The 2,230-nt window shown below is 43.4% G+C and overlaps 1 pseudogene; it reads right to left on the bottom strand.

Annotated features, from left to right (window-relative positions):
- Window positions 1–215: 215 nt before the first annotated feature.
- On the bottom strand, window positions 216–1,097 carry LOC116069333 (annotated as a pseudogene).
- Between the last annotated feature and the right edge of the window lie 1,133 nt (window positions 1,098–2,230).

Here is a 2,230-nt window from a genome sequence, read left to right as displayed (position 1 = left end):
TTCAAAATATCAAATTGACAATGTCTGTGAAAGCCCAATACTGTCCAATCTCAGAAGGGCTATTTGCTGTCCAGAGTAACCCTTGGAGAGAACATTAACACATTATCACGTTCATCATTAAAAGATCCCACCACTTGAATCACATTATCCTCACAAGGTCAAAGGTCTTTTTGTTAAAGAGACTTAATTCATTTGTTTTTGTCATATAAAAACCCTTATGTGTTAGCCACAGCTGGAGCCTGGGTCTTCTGAACAGAGACTCTGGTGTGGGTTTTCACAAGATGATCAGTTAATTCCTGGTAAGGAGACTTGGTGAACACAGTCTCTTCACGAGGTTGGGGGTCAGGTAGCTGTAGGTCTTGGAGATGGCATCAAAGGTGGCCTTGGCAAAGCTGCCTAGGGTGGCAGTGCAGCCTCTGGCTGAAGTATAGGAGTCATCTATACCAGCCATCATCAGTAGCTTCTTGGGTACAGGAGCAGAGACAATGCCAGTGCCTCAGGGGACAGGGATGAAATGCACCAGCACAGAGCCACGGCAGCCTGTCACCTTGCATGGAACAGAGTGAAGCTTGCCAATCTTGTTCCCCCCAGTAGCCCTTCCACACAGGGACGATGAAAAACTTGGCCAAGATGATGGCCCCTCAGATGGCAGTGGCAACCTCCTTGGAACATTTAACACCAAGACCAAGGTGACCATTGAAGTCCCCAATAGCAACAAATGACTTGAAACTGGTCCACAGGCCAGCACGAGTTTGCTTCTGTACTGGCATGATTTACAGAACCTCATCCTTTAGGGATGCACCCAGGAAAAAGCCAATGATCTCAGACTCTGTAATGGGCAAGGAGAACAGGTAGATTTCCTCCAAAGACTTGATCTTCATGTCCTTAACCAGGCAGCCCAGCTTGGTGACGATGATCCACTCCTGGTCTTCAGCTTTACCTCCGCGAGCCCCACGGCCTCCACCACAACCACAGCCTCAACCACGACCAAGGTCCCTAAAACAGCTGCCAAATCATCTGTGGAAGCCACCTCAGCCTCCTAATCCTGGGTCCCCAGGTCCTCCGGGCCCTCCTGCTGCACCAGTGTCATCAGCCATTTGGTGTTTTCCCAGAGAAGAAGAAGCAAAGAGGTCTTTAATTATATCATTCCTCAAGTGCTGCTTAACTCCAGATGTGGATACTGGCATGTAACCACTGTGCTTTTGATAGAAGTTTCCATATTCTCTGGATCATCTTCAGGTTTGTTACCCAAGTTGATATGTATATGCTGGGCTTAAAAAAATCTTTCCAAGTTAGACCTGAGTCAAAACTGTATAAAAAAGTTTCCAGCTACAATTGGAGACCTCACCCACCTTCAAGAGCTTAACCTTAATGATAATCATCTGGAGACATTTAGTGTTCCCTTGTGTAAGTCCATGCTCCAAAAGTCACTTCAGAGTTAGGATCTCAACAAGAACAAAATCAAAGCACTCCCTGTGCAGTTTTGTGAGTTCCAGGAACTCACTAACTTAAACCTTAACAATAATGAATTGATTCACCTTCCTTTCAAGATAGGACAACGTTCACTTTCTATCAGCAGATCAAACCAAACTTAGAAATCTACCTTGTGGTTTTTTTTGGAAGATTACATTTTTGCTTTTTCAGGGATGTAGTTCCCCTTCTTGTGTTGGAGTTCTTCATTTATTACCCTGTGAAGGGCTGGATCTGTCAAAATATATTGTGTAAATTTGGTTTTGTCATGGAATACTTTGGTTTCTCCATCTATTGAGAGTTTTGCTGGGTATAGTAGTCTGGGCTGGCATTTGTGTTCTCTTAGGGTCTGTATGACATCTGTCCACGATCTTCTAGCTTTCATAGTCTCTGGTGAGAAGTCTGATGTAATTCTGATAAGCCTGCCTTTATATGTTACTTGACCTTTTCCCCTTACTGCTTTTAGTATTCTTTCTTTGTTTTGTGCATTAGGTGCTTTGACTATTATGTGGTAGGAAGAATTTCTTTTCTGGTCCTGTCGATTTGGGGTTCTATAGGCTTCTTGTATGATCATGGGCATCTCTTTCTTTAGGTTAGGGAAGTTTTCTTCTATAATTTTGTTGAAGATATTTACTGGCCCATTACCTTGGGAGTCTTCACTCTCTTCTATACCTATTATCCTTAGATTTGCACTTCTCATTGTGTCCTGGATTTCCTGGATGTTTTGGGTTAAGGTCTTTTTGCTTTTTGCATTTTCTTT

Source organism: Mastomys coucha, unplaced genomic scaffold, assembly GCF_008632895.1.
Source record: "Mastomys coucha isolate ucsf_1 unplaced genomic scaffold, UCSF_Mcou_1 pScaffold22, whole genome shotgun sequence".
Lineage (NCBI taxonomy): Eukaryota > Metazoa > Chordata > Mammalia > Rodentia > Muridae > Mastomys > Mastomys coucha.
Note: the sequence above shows the minus strand (reverse complement) of the source record. Positions and strands in the feature narration are given on the sequence as shown.